General features: G+C 29.6%; 1 protein-coding gene across 1 annotated transcript in view; it reads left to right on the forward strand.

Annotated features, from left to right (window-relative positions):
* Positions 1 to 6,307: 6,307 nt before the first annotated feature.
* Positions 6,308 to 17,616, forward strand: part of LOC107449029 (uncharacterized) — a 29,799-nt gene continuing 18,490 nt past the window's right edge. The window contains exon 1 of the mRNA XM_087152053.1: positions 6,308 to 6,527. The gene's annotated coding sequence lies outside the window, so the exon portion shown is untranslated. The remainder of the gene's footprint in view (positions 6,528 to 17,616) is intronic.

Genomic DNA, 17,616 nt, shown 5'->3' on the forward strand with positions numbered 1-17,616 from the left:
GGTAACAGCGAGATTCGGACCCGCTACCTACCTTTGCCATTAGTCCATTGTGCAGCTTAAATAATGTAGTTGTGCGACTTATGGGTGCCAATCGTCAGGGCAAATGAATCATGAGAAAAAATAGTTTCTAAATTTAGTCTTCCAGTTAATATCTGTTTTCAATTTGTTCTTTAAATTTTTCGAAATTTCTTTCTTCCTTTCTTTAAAAAAAATGTGACAAATATTTTCTATTAAAAGTAAATAAAAAAAATATTACTTTTTCTTAATTTTTGCTATGATCCCCCTCCTGGTGTTTCTAAATGATGGGGAAAAGATCTTTTTTTAATGAAAGATAGTTAATTAAGATCAATTTTAATGAAATTTTTAGAGTCAAGATAAAAAATTAACGATGAAGTGAAAATAAGTAGAGATATGAAGGACTTCAAAAAAAAAAAATTAGTGTTGTTGTTGTGTTCATTTACGTCTCACTAGAGCTGCACAATGGGCTATTGGCGACGGTCTGGGAAACATCCCTGAGGATGATCCGAAGACATGCCATCACAATTTTGATCCTCTGCGGAGGGGATGGCACCCCCTCTTCGGTAGCCCGACGACCTGCACGGGAAGTCGAGCACTTTACGGTAGAACAGTTTAACGAGGACCAATACCGCACACCCTCGGTCCCTACGCAGGCTGATCCAAGTGGTCACCCACCCGCACACTGACCGCAGAGGGTGATGCTTGACTTCGGTGATCTTCTGGGAACCGTGTCTTAACGATCAGTCCACTGCGGGACAAATAGTTAGTGATGTACATATTTAGTGATTATTATAAAATGATAAACTAAGTTAATTGTTGCGTTAGTTTGCTGTAAAAATAGACTAATGAAATAATGCGTCGGTCATTCTCGTGGAATGGCACATTTTGCAGTCAGTGAGCTATTTTTGAAAATTCTGCTGAGCAACGCTAGATCGTATTAATTAGTCAAATAAGTTGAGTGTTGGCTTTTTTTTTAAAGTGGCACCCTTGGGGACGTAATACTGAGGGATAGCACAAGTAGGGGTTACGGTGAGATTCGAACCTTCTACCTCCTCACTACAAAGCATCTGGAGTGTTAATTTCGGGATCGGTAGTTCAGAGGGGCCTAAAACTTTAACGTCCCGAATCCTTATTCAGAAATCCCGCAGTGGACTAATCATTAATACACGGTTCGTAGATCACCGAAGTCAAGCATCACTGGCTAAGGTCAGTGTGCGGGAGGGTGACCACTTGTATCAGTCCGCGTAGGGACTGAGGGTGTGCGGTATTCGTCCTCGTTAAACTGTTCTACCATAAAGTGCTCGACTTCGTGCGCAGGTCGTCGGGCTACCGAAGCGGCGGTGCCATCCCCTCTGCAGAGGATCAAAATTGTGATGGCATGTCTTCGGATCATCCTCAGGCATGTTTCCCAGACCGTTGCCAATAGTCCATTGATCAGCTCTAGTGCGACATAAATGAACTACGACAACCTTATTCAGAAGTGTAATTTTTTTCGATATTTTGTTTCATTCTTTCAATTTTTGATGAAAAAATAATGAATATTTTGAGGAAGAACCTAACTTACCAATATTTCAAACTGTGCTTCAAAATTTGTATTAACACACTATTCCTGCGACTTGCTTAGAATGGAACAGCTTAGAATTGTATAAAACGTAAAAGTTGCGGGTTCGTAGCTCAGCGAAGTACTTGGCGACGCATTTACTCTAATACTGCGCTATTTTTCTGAAATTTCTTCAATATCTATATGTCTTTCGATTTGGCAAAAACAGACAAGCAGTGGCATACAAGTATACAAGTTTAATAATACTTTTGCGAGCTTTGTTTATTTTTCGGTAAAATCGGGTTATGAACCTGAGACTTTTTCAGTCTGTACAAATAGGTAATTTTTCAAACATTACACAAAAATACATTTTGTATTTATTTACTCTATATTTGAGTGATTATATATATATATATATACATCTATATATATATATATATATATATATATATATATATATATATATATATATATATATATATATATATATATATATATAGAGAGAGAGAGAGAGAGAGAGAGAGAGAGAGAGATTCGCGTGGATTACAATGGTGGGTTTTGGCGTAGGGATGTGGGGATTTGACACACGGGTTTATCCAGAAAAATATGAAAAAGCTACGTATTTTTGATGGCTCCTGATATTTAAACAGGGATTCTGAAAGAACTGCAAGAATATCCTTAACTTAATCAAACGTCATTCAAATGAGAAAATTTAAGTGATTCTGTTATGTTCCAAAGATGCCGCCATTTTCACGATAGGTAATTTTCGGGACTTTCATAATGAGTATTTTTTTAAGAATTATTATCCATTAACTTCAGAAAATAATCTTTTAATTGGCATCTTGGCTTTTTATGGCTCTTTGAGAAAGAACGATTTCTACGTCTTAAAATTATTAAGAGACATCTACTTTAAACTTATGATTTAATACAGAAAGACTCGTATGAGGTATTCTTGACTTTTGGAAATATTGATAAACATACATTAGCAGGCAAAAAAATTAAGAAAAAAAGTGTTTTTTATTAATAAGGATCAAGCAAAATTTAAAATGTGGTGAAATTTGTAATTAATGACACAGACTTGCAATATAAAATATCAATTAAAATTTAACAGATAACACTCCATACAGCTTTAGCATTTTTTCATGTACTTTCAACTGTAGTTGTATTAAAGCAATAGTATTGTACAAAATAAATTTTTATTTAAGAAATGAAAAGTTAAAACGTGTGGCATACGACTATGATATGTAATATTAAAAGTTTGATTGATTATTAAAAGTCAGCGATGTAGTTTAAATATCTTAAATATTAGCATCAATATATGAAAACATAAAAACTGTGTCATGCAACATTGTTTATAAAATCAATGTCAACGTTATAAAAGAAGAAAGAACTTTGCAATATTTCTTAATCTCGTTTAATTAAATATTTTTGATTAAATATTTTTAATTAAATACTTTTAATTAAATACTTTTAATTAAATATTTTTAATTAAATAATTTTAATTCGAGAAATTTATTTTATTTTATTTATTTTTAAAAAACCTCTTCATTCTAATTGTTTTTGTAAATAACACATCTTAAAAAGATTCTACAAACTTCTTTGATTGATTTAAAGGGTACTTTTTGTTTTAAATTAAAATGCAGTAAATGTTTTTAATCTGATAACTGCCTTTTCTTTCGCAGTTTTCGTACTTATTTGTTAATAAAAAAAATCTTTTTTGAGAAAATGTTTTTAGAGTCTGTTATTGACGCAAAGAGAAGATAAGCAATCATTTTGGTTGAATTTGTGATTACCATTTATTTTGTATTGCGATTAACCTTAAATATGTTAAAGGAAGAGAAAAAACCGAAAAATTGTATAATTTAAAGTTTAAATACTTCTGTCTAAGGAAAAAAGAGAAGAAAAACAATAGAGTGTGGGTTAAAAAATAATTTTGTTAAGTAAAAAACAAAAACTCTCATCTCTAAAAAATTAGATAGAAGAGGGTTACATTTATATTTTTAATTTATAAAGAAAATTACCCGACATGAAATTATTCAAAGAAATATAAATTCAAATGAATGAATTATTTTTCAAGTTTAGTTAAAAAGAAATCGTTAGTATTTTATTTTTTACAAGTCAAAATGTGAATACATTTTTATAACTTTGAAAAAGATGCCCCTTTTATAAAAGTTTTGACAGCTGAATTGCTATTTCAAACTTGAATGTCTCCAATAAAGAAAGGAAAATTAATGAATACAACTGCATTGCCACTTGCACTGAAAGAACATGCAGAAGGAGATTGCAGATGCAGTTTTCATCAAGGGTGGTCACTTTCAAGAAAAGCAGAAACTAGTTTTACTCGGATGTCTCCATGGAGACTAGAGACAGACCTCCATGGCTGACCTTAGTATCCATGGGTAGGGTGCATGAAGGTTGATTGAGATAAACCAAAATTTGGAAGATCTAAAGTCGTTAAAAATACAAAAGTGTTTAAGAAAATTTCAATATTCTTATTTTCTTGAGGAATATTTAATTGAGTCATGATTAGAGATACATCATTACAGAAAAATTATAGGGTGTTAGGTTTTAAATTATTTTGCACACGCAATAATAAATTTGCTACAACTTATGAAATTTTAAGTTCTACTGTTTATGCAAATCAAGCTTCTTATTTTCTGGTGGAATATCAGACTGAATCGCGGCTACAGAAAACTCTTTTCTGAAAAATTATAGGGTTTTACGTTTTGAACTATTTTGGGGAGATAATCACAAATTTGCTACAAATTTTGACATTTCAAAAGTTCTACTGTTTATGCAAAAAAAATAAAAATAAATTCTTTTTAGGATAAAAAAATGATATTAATTAGAATTTTACTGAGTGAAATTTTTTGATTACATCGATCAATTCGGAAAAAGCTTAAAATCTATAGTTCAATACATTATTCAGTTAAAGCAGTTATTTTATTATTAAAAAACGAAAAGTATCCCATATTCGTTGGAATTATTTAAATTAAGCTGTTTGTTCTACATATAATAATTAATTTGTTCTACATTTTATTCAATTATAACAGTTACTTTTATAATTTAAAAAAAAATCCTCCTACATTTGTTGGAATTATTTAAATTTAACTGTTTGTTCCACATTTTTTCAATCTTCTTTTTAATAATAAACTGCAATAATGCTAAAAAAAATTTGCTATACTTCTTCTAAAAATATAAAGCTTTAACGAAATTAATCATGGATAGACAAATTTTTTCTGCAGTGGAAAAAATACCTTTGTGAAAAAAAAGTAAGTTTCCTTCAAATGGAAGAAATTGTTTCCCGTTTCAAAATTGTTTGAATTTGAATGATTTTGACTGAAGATTAATATCTTTAATTGTCATTACTACCTGTTCAAGCTACAGATTTATAAAATAGGTAGACTGCTACACGCGGAAACCAGAAACCCTATCACGTGACTCGTTGGTCAGTTTACTCGTTTTGTGGAACCCCCCAATGTTATTTCTAACAAGAGGCTTATCTTTTTCCATAATTTCCAAAAATTTGCTATACTTCTTCTAAAAATATAAAGCTTTAACGAAATTAATCATGGATAGACAAATTTTTTCTGTAGTGGAAAAAATACCTTTGTGAAAAAAAAGTAAGTTTCCTTCAAATGGAAGAAATTGTTTCCCGTTTCAAAATTGTTTGAATTTGAATGATTATGACTGAAGATTAATTTTTTTAATTGTCATTACTACCTGTTCAAGCTATAGATTTGTAAAATAGGTAGACTGCTACACGCGGAAACCAGCAACCCTATCACGTGACTCGTTGGTCAGTTTACACGTTTTGTGGAACCACCCAATGTTATTTCTAACAAGAGGCTTATCTTCTTCCATAATTTCCTTAATTATAATCACACAATGAAACACAAAGCTAAGATTTTCTCTCTAAAAATCAGTACAACTTATAAAATCCAAAAATAATGATTGTGTATAGCAAATGAATTATGTGAGTTATTAGATAGGGTCAAATCTATTGGTGTATACTTCATTTCAGTTTTTAAAGTTTGCAGTGGCAATATGAGTTTATATAAACAAACATTAAACTTAAAATTATTCATAATATTTTGTTTATGTTGTAACAGATTGTAATAACTAATTTCATTATCTGCAATTGTAGGCAAAATAAATAAATTTTTGAAAGAAAATTATTGATACTCAATTAAGAAATGCAAGTATGTAATGGAATATAAATACATTCATTTCTTGAAATTATAAATCATTTACAGTTTCAATTTAATTAGACTAGTAATTTATGAGCTGTTTGGAAAAATCTTTATTTGAATCTATTTTATCAAATAATTTAACATACTTTATGTGATTATATTTGCAAGTAACAAATTCTTCAGCTAATATATGCAAAACAATTTCTCAGTGAAAAATTGAGAAGGAATTCAAAGATTCGAATTAAAATATAAATACCTTCATTTACCGCAATAACATGTACTTTAAAGATATGCTTAATTTTTAAATTATGAATCATTTATTAGAAGTCATTAAACTTTGCTCAAAACATTCTAAATTTTTAATCAAGTTTTTAAATGCTAGTGATAAAGTATACGAATGAAAGTTGAATAATTTAAATTATTAGTGATATAGAAAATATCGTGATATATCGGAAAATATCTCATTATATCATATAAAAATTATCGATATTTTTTTTAGGTATTTTAGATTTTTTGTCATATCTTCAAATTAAAATTTTTGATATTGACCATCAAAAATTCACATTTGTCTTTAAGTCCATTTGACCTAAGGTCACCTTGAGATCAAATGAGAAGCTCCAATACTTCTTTATTGGTCTTCCTTATGACGATGACGTTTAGTGATGAGGAAGACACGTGGCTCCCTCGTGGCGGATACTAAAAAAACCATTTAACTATTGAAGCCATTTAACTAGTACCACACACGTGAAATGTTGGATGTATTTAGTAGTGAAGCTGTAAGTAATTTATTATAATTAAAAATTATTCATTATAGATAGTTCTGAATTATATGTTTCTTATTCATTTGTCTCTATATATTAAAAAGACGCAAGCACCACCAACAAATATTATTGTGGGTGTTACTTTAAATTGTATACTAAATGACTTTTTTTTTTAAACACAAAAAATTTAATAATCTTGAAATTAGAAACGTAAAAGGAGCTCAATTAAATAAAAAAAGAATTTAACACTCCGTAATTATTAGCCGTTGAGCTTGTAGTAAAAAATACCATTGGACGACTCTCCAGCCCAAGGAAATACATTTACAGAGTTGAAATTTGACTTCTTTTTTGTTCGATGTTCACAACAATGCTAAGTGCTTTTCCCCTCTTTAAGTTATATTTCTACTTTTTTCCCCTCATATTTTTTTGCTTTAGTTTACATTTTGTAATAACGTAGGTGTATAGGAAAATGAACAAGAAGTACCATTACATAAAAAAACATTAAAAATAAGAAGAGAAAAAAACAAGATCGAATTATAAGTTTTATTATGAACTATGAAACTTGTAGTAAGAAAGAAAAGAATGCAAGACAATCTTACAATAACCGAGCGGAAATTTGACGTGCTAAGAGAGTTATTTTCATTTATTAAGTTAACTTTACTCGTGTTTTTTTTTAATTATTTTTGAAGTTAACTTAACACTTGTTTTTTCTTTCTTTAAATAAACTTAACACGTGTTTTTTTCTAAGTTAAATTAATACGTGTGTTTTCTATCTTCCTAAACTCTAATTTGTTAGAATGCTTTTACACCTTAAAAGGCTATTTTGTGATTTTTTTATTTATTTTTATTTAATCAGTGACTATATATATATGTAAAGAAAATTTATCCCTCTGGAGGCTTTCATTTTATGAGCTCACACTTGTCTTGATGTGGCCAAGCATAAATCTTCACATTTATATCAAAACTTTTACAAATAAAAGATGTAAATATTGAAATGTTATATTCTATATGGTTATCTTAATATATTGTTCACAAGGTAAAATTCTAATTTATTGTTTCCTATTGTGTACCACATTCTATGTGCCTAAGCTTAATTTTTTTTTTTTCAAGTACGTTTTTTTTTTTTTTTTTTTTTTTTTTTTTAAATCAAAATAATCATTTATTTCGCGACGATTGACACATAAACAATATGTTCTTATTTAAAACTATAGTAATCAATAATCATACGTTTTAAAAACAGTATTTTTCTTTTTTTTATTTAAGTATCGTCTTCGGTTGTTGTTGAGCCGAGAGAATGTAGATAGCATGCAGCCATCTGAAATTTTAAAAATATTATCAAAATTATTCATACATTTTTCATTTATATCATCTAATAACTATCAATATGTAATAATTAGTGTTTATTAAGTCGAGCATAAATAAGTTGTTTGGGAAGTGGCATTAAAAGAACAGAACTAAAACTCCAATATTTAAAAAAATAAATGTGTAGCCAAATCTACCACTACAGATTCCAAATTTTATCGCCTTCCCAAACATCGCCAGTATCGCCAAATCCACCGCGTAACATATACTAGGATTAAGTCATCTTATTTTCAATACATACGCCACCATATGTACTTATTTTCAATACATACGCCACCATATGTATAGTATATGTATTTTTTTTATTGTCAGTATTAATTTAGAATGCTATGATTAATTGAATACACTAGAGAAAGCAATATAATTGAATAATATTCTAGATAATACAATCTAACCCCGCTATAATGAACCTCGGATACAGTGAACACTCGGTTGTAGGGAACATTTAGTGATCTGGTTTGGACTGTTATTAAATTAGCATTGTTTCATGCACTTATAGTGAACAGCTAATAAATCAGCGATTATTGAGGACTAATTTTTTGTAGTTATCGAAATAAACAATACTCTTCAGTTTAAGTGTTTACTCCAAAGGTATATGACCTTTGAGCCGCGATGGCTCAGGTGATAGAGCGTTCACCTACCAATGAGATGAACCGGGTCCAAATCCCAGCGATGGCTGGTCGATATGACTTTCGCATCCGACTCGCACTAGCCACAGTGCTGACGTAAAATATCCTTAGTGGTAGACGGATCATGGGTAAGAGTCTCCTTGCTGTCAGATTAACCTTGTGAGGTTTTCGTGATTTTCCTCCCACGTAACGCAAATGTGGGTTAGTTCCATCAAAAAGTCTTTACGAAGACAAATTTCTCTCAATACTTGATCCAGGTGTTCTCTTGTCTTCTGGATTGGGCTCAAAATTACAAGGCTACGGAATTGAACATTATTATTAGTCGTAAACTCAAATTTTGAGTCGACCGTTCAATCACGGTTATAAAATAATATGATCTTTAATTTAAAATGAAGAAATTCACGTTATAAAGGAGTGCTTAAAATGATTAATCTCAATTAAATGAATAATGCTTGTGGTTCCAAAACTAGTCCATGGAAGAGCAAATTGGTTGTCCAATGATTGGAATTACAGCTTTTTTCGAAAATAATGTACAGCAATCGGATAAGCACTTAATGAAAATAAAATAAAAACTCCGAAAATGACGAAAATTGAAAAGATAAACGTCTAAAATTTTCTAAAAAAGTTTTGATATAGGGTGACAATCACTTCATTATACAGGGAATATTTTAAAAGTTATTAGCTATTCCTATTAAAAGTTTCGTTGTAGGAAGAAGTTCGGTATAGGCAAACTTCATTGTAAAAGGACTACATATTTAGTTAGTTAATAATTTATAAAGTAAATTGCGTACTCTTTCCGTCACTGTTTCCAACAATGGCACAGGATTTTTTTCCCTCAAAGATTTTGACTATAGTGGACTTATTACTTGAGCTCCAGATGGTTCAATATAGCAGGGTGTGGCTGTATTCTGATTTTTTTTTTTTACTTTGATTTGCTGTTTAAACAACAGACCTTATCACAATTAGTAGAAAAAGCATGACTCATACAGAACAAAGCTTTGATTTTTTTACACATTCTTGTTCGCTTAAAAATTAAGTCTCCGTAGAAGAAACACAGATTTAATACGCAGCAGAATAGAGATAATTTATACTTATCTAAATTATTTTCCGAAAACCTAAAATATAGTATTATAATAATTTCACTTAAAATAAAAAATAGAACAAATAAGAGTGCAAGCAATTGATATTCTGTTGAGCTTAATAAACATCGGACATTTCATACAGATAGAAAAAATGGACAGATTATATCAAATATTCTTTAATATAAGAAACGTATTCAGAACTATCTATAATTAATAACTTTTAATATTAAAATATTTTCTCATTAACAATTTGAGAGCATCACTATTGAGTATTCCACATGATGGTAACAGAAAATTAAAATTCAAAAGAAAAATGTATAAATAAATAAGGATTTAAAAGAAAAAAACATTTGAAAAGATAAGAAAAGAAAAAGAGTTATAAAATACCACATTTTATTATACAGGGTGTCCCAAAACAACCGCATAAACTCTGCACAGTTAGATTCTTCGTTGGGAGTACATAAAAACTGCCCAAAGAAGCATTCCTGTACGATCCATAGCTTACGAGAAAAATACGAATAACAAAGTATGACATCACTGCCAGTGCAAGAAAAAAACACTTTATTGGAAATATATACACTGCGTGCTCAAGCCTGCCTCGACATGCACGGTGGACACTTTGAACATCTGCTTTAAATTGCGCATAGTATACTGCTGTTGATATGTTCAATAAAGTGTTTTTTTCTTGCCCCGGTAGTGACGTCATACTTTGTTTTTCGTATTTTTCTCGTAAACTGCGGATCGTACAGGAACTCCTCTTTGGGCAGTTTTTATGTACTCCCAACGAAGAATCTAGCTGTGCAGAGTTTATGCTGTCGTTTTGGGACACCCTGTATTTATTCAGAAGACTTAAGAGGGTAAATTTAAAATTTGCTTTCAAAAGATAAAAAAGAATATGGAATGGTTTGAAATATAATGTATATACACTTACATATTAAAAGTAGGCATTGAAAGGGTTATTTTTTGTACTTTTAAAATGAAAATTACATTATTTTAAGTGCTGCATAATTAATTTAATGTATTTTTGTTTGTCTTTGAAAATTCATAAAGATGTTTTTATGAGCCATGCGGTCATGGAGGTTCAGCTTACAGAAATGTTATGACCAACGTCATGGCAGCAATGCGCACATTGTAGAGTTTTAATCAGAATTGCACACAATGCCACCTTTACTTCGCGAATGAATCTACAAATATACATTAAAGTATAATACACACAGGTAAAGAATACAATTGAAAATAATTTCTAAATCTGAAACAAATTTTTTAAAAAAAAGTTTTTTTTAGAAAAGATATGGACAACTAAAAAGTTTGCTTTGCAGTTAATTTTTTGATAAAACCATAAATATTTAATAGTAATAATTTTATCAACAAATTTAATAAGATTTAAATTGTAGATTAGTATGCTCAAAATATCTTTTTTTTAAATTTCCTGAGCTAAAATTATATGCACTTTTACATTTAAATCTCTCTTTAAATTTATCTTTTCGGGAAGGTTTCAATCATTTACTGAGCACTTCATACACACTCCCAAGAGCCTTGGTGGCTCAGGGTATAGAGTGTTCACTTTACAATGAGAGGATCCAGGTTCGAATTCCAGTGACAGTTGATCGATATGAATTCTGCTCCCAAATTGAACCGGCTATAGTGCTAACAAAAAATATCCTCAGTTGTAGAGGGATCATGGGTTGGAATCCCCTTGCTGTCCGGCTAACCATGAGAGGTTTTATTGGTTTTCCTCTTCATGTAACGCAAATACTGGTTAGTTCCATCAAAAATCCTTCCATGATGGAAAATTTTCCCAATTGCTTCATCCAAGAGTTCTCTTGTCTTATGGGTTGAGTTCAAAATTGGTAGGGAGCTGAACTTCGATAGACGTAAACTCAGAGTTAGGTCGGATGCACAGTGCCGGTTATAAAAAGGAAAAAAAAAAATTTCAGGTTCGAAAGTTTATTAGGTTTTGCTTCTGGTCGTCTATTCTTTTGGCTCAGATCTCCTTTTGGCCTTGTATAGCATACGCATCACTAAAACACTTTGTCATTTCTTGGTGAGAATAGATCTGTAATCTTTCCTGTTACATCATCTTTGATAATTCTTTATGCCTTAGATAGTGTCAGGCTTATTCTTGAGTTTTTAGATGTGGCAATTCTTTTGTTAACATTAACAGAGAGATTTTTTATAACTAAAACAAGTACATGGTAAGTATAAGATAGGTTTTGACCAAAATAAATAGATAACAGTATAGGCAAAGACCCTGATTATATTTTAATTCAAAAATAAAAAGACCACTCATCTGTTACTTCACCAACAAAATCTTCAATTATTACTTGAGGCAAGCTGTCTTTTGACAGACAATGTAGATTGTACAGATTATTTGCTCATTGTGAGATGTGAAATCTGTACATTTTACGAAACAAGATTACTGTGTAGAAAGAAAAAAAAAATTTAGGGATATTTTGTTAATATAGGATATTTTTAATGCTTTAAAAAATATATTGAAATATAAAATTCATAGGAAGACTTTGACCTACGTACACTGCAATGTAAAAAATGCAACTAGCTCCATTTTTGCTAATTAAACATTACAATTTCACAATCCTATTTTGCATTTCCCTAATAAAATTTAAAGTAAGCGTAAATTGCACTGTGTGGAATCAATGTTTTCACTACAGCGCGAGAACGTGAGAATCTCGCATATTTTCTTCTTTTCTCGCATTAAAAAATGATTACCGCGAGAAATTCGCGCACTCTATAAATTAATTTAAAAATTTCTCGCATTTTGGAAAAAGCTTCGAATTACGCCGTTTAGAATAAAATCCGTTTCACGTTTCTTCCTGGATTTTTCATTATTTTCAACATCTGCTCCGTTATCTAGCTTCCCTATTTACCAGTAATGTTCAGAACCTTTTCGAACAACAGAACACAACCCCTTTCAGAACACATTTCTCTGTAACCACGTGTTTACAGTAGGTAAGGTTTCTTCATGTAAGACGTTCAAATTTTTTATGTACTAATGTAAGATGGACAAATACCTTGTATAGGCAAAATCTTCTATGATGATGCACCAAAAATATTCAATGCTTTAAAAAATAGAAGACGTTACAAATATATTATAATTAAAGAAATGATTTTTTTTTCAAGCGTTTTTGTGTTTTTTTAGTTTTTAGAAATCAGACTTAACTTTTTGAAATCTGACTCTGTTTTCGAGAAAGGATGAAAAATTCTCACCCATTTTTTTTCTATGATAAAAAAAACACTGGTTGAATACAAAATTAGTAGAAAATATTTGAATTGAGTGTCTATTATTATTTTGTAGATCTCACACTTTTTACTTTACTTGTAATGTCGCAAAATCAGTTTAAGATATATTTCCTTAGAACGTAAAATGTACTGACTTTAAACAGGAGAGCCACTCTTCAGTCCTGAGGACTGAAATCAGTCTTGTGAAAAGATCAATGGGCTAAAACCCACTCACCTTACTAACATCTATTTCCAATTTGTTTACTTCCAATTTTCTAAAAAATTTAACTATTTTCGGCCAAATGAATAAAAAAAAATATAAGATCATTTTTAAAAACATGAACTTTATAGAAATAGGATATAACTTAATGATGCAGACTGGAAAAATAAGTTGAGGTATGAATAACACCAAAAAAAATTATGGCGTAATTTAGAGATTAGTGTAAAAAAATAGGTTGACTGTTATTTTTGTTTTGTTTGTTGTTTTACAACAAACAAAACAAAAGTAAAATGAGGAAAATAAATGTTTCTTTTAAAAAAAGTAGTTAAGTCATTGATATAATATATGGATCGCTCTCATCCAGAGTGAGCTATAAGTTTCTGAAAAATTCTGCTAAATAAAGCCAAGCCGTGTTAATTTATCAAAAAATGAGTTCTGTCTTAAAAAAATTTTTGGACTGCTTTAAGAATAAAAAAATTCTCAAAACATAACGATAAAAAATGTTAATGAAAATAGCTACATTAAAGTTGCTACCGATCCTTGTGCCTAATATTATTACTTGTATGTATATATAAGTGTATAAAAAAGAATAAATTACTATTACACAACTAACAGAACTTAATATAAAAATAAAATTAATAAAAAATACATTTTTTCTTTAACTTGATGAAGCAATTAGATGATCTCAATAGGTTATGATCAGTTCATTGATTTTAATTAAGTTCAATATGTGAAAAATATACATATCTTGACACGCCTACAAATCACAAACTAAATTAAACAATTAAATTAAAAATAAGTAAATAAATAAAAATAAATAAATAATAAAAAACATAATCACAATATTAATTTTTAGCAGAACAAAAATGTCACTATTGTATAAATTGCATAAATGTCACTATTGAGTTTGAAAAAAAAAAAAAAAAAAAACAGGATTAAAATTAAGAATATTTTTTGACAATTGAAATTTGGGAAAATAATTATATTTATACCAAATTTAATTTTTTTTATGATAAATTAAAATTTTTGAAGAAAAATTGTAGGTGAATATTTATTTACTGAAAAATATATAATAATGGGATTTTTTATTATCACATTTAATGCCCAAAAGATACATTATTGTGTCACGAAATCATTTTTTCAATTAGAAAAATATTTCCTCTTTTCCATTTACTTACTATTTTTCAAAAATATTGCAATCATTGATTCTTATGTTTAAGCTAAGATCAAGTGTGTAGAACCACGGGAATAAGAGGATCGAAATTGGTTCGTAAGTTCGTATTATTACGATAATCTAAATTCGAAAAGTAAAGAGGACACTATAGCACGGGAAAAGCTTTTCTTCACTAACTCTTTCTCATCTTCATAAGTAATTCAACCTTTTAGAAAAATTAAGTTTAGGCTAACCTAGAGTAAGGCTTGAAGTTTCAATTAATGAAAAGAAATTTTCATAAGGAAAATAAATTATGAGAGAATAACTTAGGATTAGTTAATGGGGAAATCCCCTTCCAATAATTTTCTTGCATTTTGATTATTTTTTCAACAATTGAAATTATATGGCTTACTAGCTGAAGCAGAATTTGCGATGAAAAACTTCTATCACGTCGCTAATCCGCTATGAAACCCTTCATAGCAAAGTATTTTTTTTCTACCTACAGTAGTAATATAAAATTTAAAGTAAAGAACGTAGTGAGTTCTTGTAAAATATGGAGTTTTGAATGCTGATTTTTTTTCCTTCAAAATATCAAAACTAATTATGTAAAGATTTTACGTTAGCATTTTGAAAAAAAACAGACACTTTCAGCATTTTAAACTTTATGATTTGCTAATAGTTCAACCGAATTCGCTTCTTTCTAGACTATAAAATTTAAATTAGTAATGTAGGAAAACGTGAAGAAGCTCTTCTTTTGTGGTACAAATAGCTGGAATTGATTCAAGGCCAACCAGTTTTGACCTTTTGACCGCAGTTCTAAAAAAAAAAAAAAAATTAGAAAAGGACTGAAAGAAGATCCATGTTTTCAAGGAATTTCCAAGAATGCTATAATTATGCAGCTACAACATGACAACTTTGTCACAACATGACAAAGAATTCGACAATCATCTGTTCTGTTGAAGATAGTACTTGGCCGTTGTAAGTACGATTTTTGAAAGATGTCTTCTTTTGAAATATTCTAGTTTCACATGAAGTCAAACATGCAAAATGACCTTGACATTTCATGTTTCGTCTTTACATTATCCTTCGTCGCCGGTCTCCCGGTGTCTCGCAGGTGTGGCTGCATGTTGAAAGGAAAGGCATGTTGAAAGATGGAACCATTTCCATTCTTATGGAAAGAGGATCCTTTGTCATTCTCTGTCGAAAAGGAGACTAGTTGTGATAATTAGTCACAACTAGCTGTCTCCCTTTCGATTTAATTTGAATAATAATCTGCTGGAAAATTTAGGTTCCGACAAAGAATGTATAATGTGACATGCGAAGATACTTTCTATGGTTCCACGAATTTTTCCATGGCTTATATCCATAAAAATAGCTATATGGTGGAAAGAAAACTTACTTCCGAAACTCCAAAATAATATTTATTACGATTAAAGTTAGAGGGGGAAAAAATTTCGAAATAAGAACACGAACAAAATGAAGTAAAAGTTGAAAAGTAAATAATATGTGGAAAAATTAAGGTACAAACATAACTAAAACTATTTGAATTAAAAGTTTACACAGTTACGAATTAAAATTAATTGTCTATATTCAAAAACAAGAAAGGATTGTTTGTGTTCTGTATATTATGTGTCTAATTCGTCATTTTTTAAATGGCCAAACAAAAAGCACAACACAATATAAATTTTCCTCAATTCAAAATCGGGGTGCATACACCTTCTTCAAAGTCCAGTATCCTGCCAAAAGTTCTTTCAATAACAAAGTGGTCTACAGTTTTTGGCATGATGTTTTTACTGTGCTTACTTACTGTGCTAACTTACTGTGCTAAATAGTTTGTTTGCTTTTTTTCAAATCGATTAGACTGTAAAATGGTTCACATTGAATGAAAACATTGTTTAAATCACAATTTAATGCCAGATAACATCCCCTATCAAATTGCAAAAAAATGCGGCAGTCACGGGTACTCATTTGTGAAGTCACGTGTACATTTTGAAGCGTCAATGTGCAGTAAGATCAATGTAAACCCATAGTAACAACACAATTTGACGACAATCAGTGGTTAACATGAAACCACTATGAAACATTCAAAGTTGTAGTGACGTCACGAAGGGACGAGTGGCATATTCATATCTGAACCTAGTCATAGTGATGATAAGAGATCAGATGTGAATGAATTACATATTCGTCACAACGTGTCGTCACTGCAAAATTAAGTGTTTCATTGTGGTCTCATGTTAACGTCTGGGCTAATTAATTAATTATTTATTAATTTGATTTAATTATTTATTTATTTTTTGCAATGGTAACGGTATTATCTTCGTTATACCAAATGTAGCTCAATGTATTATCTTAATTGTATCAAATGCTTAAATTGGTCGCTGGGGTTTAGGTAGTTAAAATTAATAATAAGAAATAAAAATAATAACGATTATCTCCACATCTAGGCTTACTTCCTCAGTCTGAATCTATTGATTAACTGCATTTTTAGACAAGTAAAAAGTTCTTGGGATGTATTAGTACGAAAAATCATTCTATAGCTATTACAATTTTTAAATTCTTGTTTCTCTGGAGTAAAGCTAAGACATAAGATGTAAATTGAAGATATATAGATTAAAGATATACGAAACTACGAACAAAATTTTTTTCTTTCGATAAATAAAATTTCAAAAGTAAAATCAATACAAAGAGAGAAAAATCGGGATAATTCTTCTACAAGCACTACAGTCGATTGCCAGCAATGGCTGTCTCAAGCGTTTTCATTCGTTTTGATCAGTTTTTTTATACTACACGCATGCGTAGTATAAAATAGAGTGCCTGTATTGCACTCTAGTATAAAAGAACTTCCTTCAATACTTATATCTTGCAGAGTTTTTAACTATTTTTTTAAAAAAAAACATTTTAATTAAATAATTTTGTAGTTAATTTTAAATTGCTCTAAAAATATTGTTTGATTCCATTGAATATTTATAAAGTTATAGCAAAAAAAAAAATTTTTTTTTAATATATAAAAATGTCCTTATCTCTATAAATATTTACTCTAGGTTTACGAAATTTTATGCTGTTATTTAAAATAACAACTAAGTAAGTAATCATTGCAAGTTACAAGGCTATTGGTTGATTTTCTGGTATAGAGTGTTAAAAAAATACTTGTTTTTTTTTTGTTGTTTTTTTTCGTAATTTATTTTCAAGCTCCCAAACCTCTGAAAGCTTTAAATATTATTGATAAGTATGGAAAATTGCATGAACGAAACATCTCTAAAGTTATAAATTAATTCTATTCTTTGAGCATTTCTTGAGAAATTTGTATATATATATATATATATATATATATATATATATATATATATTAGGTTATTCGATTAAAAGGGGAATGCATTATACAATTTTAAGTGCTTAATTTTTATGAAATTGTACTTTTTAA

This window comes from Parasteatoda tepidariorum, chromosome 9 (genome assembly GCF_982258835.1).
Source record: "Parasteatoda tepidariorum strain Cologne lab strain chromosome 9, Ptep-v5.0, whole genome shotgun sequence".
NCBI lineage: Eukaryota > Metazoa > Arthropoda > Arachnida > Araneae > Theridiidae > Parasteatoda > Parasteatoda tepidariorum.